Below are 679 nucleotides of genomic sequence, written 5' to 3'. Positions count from 1 at the left end.
GCTGGGAATGCTGGAATGTGCTGGGCCAGTGGTCCACGCTGGGATCTGCAGGCTCTGCTGGTGTGGTCCATGGTGCTCCACCGTGGTCTGTGCTGACAATGCTGGGCTGATGGGGCACAAAGCAAGGAACTGTGACCATCACTGTGCCCACAGCCGGGGGACTCTGGGGGTGCTCGGGGGACTCTGGGGGTGCTCGGGGGACTCTGGGGGTGCTCGGCAGCAGGATGAGATGGCAACAGCCCCCGGGCTGGTACCCACAGCCCCTGTGTCTCCCCTCGCTATGGGGATATGCCAAAGCCAGCCGAGCTTGGATTACAGAATCCTGGAGTATCCTGAGCTGTGAGGGAACCATAAGGATCACCGAGTCCAAGGCCCGGCCCTGCAGACACCCCAACAATCCCAATCCCACCCTGTGCACCCCTGAGAGCCCCGGGTCTGGATGGCGGCTCCTGCAGCCCGGCCGTGCCCCGAGGGGACGGGAACGGAGATCAGCTGGAGACTGAGGGGAGGCTCCTCGGGGGCTGCAGCTCCTCCCGAGGGGAGGCGGAGGGGCAGGGGCTGAGCTCTGCTCTGGGACAAGGACAGGAGCCCAGGAAGGGCTGGAGCTGTGCCAGGGCTTGGGATGGATCTCAGGGCAAGGTTCTTCCCCCCGAGGCTGCTGGCACTGCCCAGGCTCCCC

Source organism: Parus major, chromosome 28, assembly GCF_001522545.3.
Source record: "Parus major isolate Abel chromosome 28, Parus_major1.1, whole genome shotgun sequence".
NCBI classification, from domain to species: domain Eukaryota; kingdom Metazoa; phylum Chordata; class Aves; order Passeriformes; family Paridae; genus Parus; species Parus major.
The sequence above is the reverse complement of the archived record's forward strand: the minus strand, read 5'-3'. Positions refer to the sequence as shown.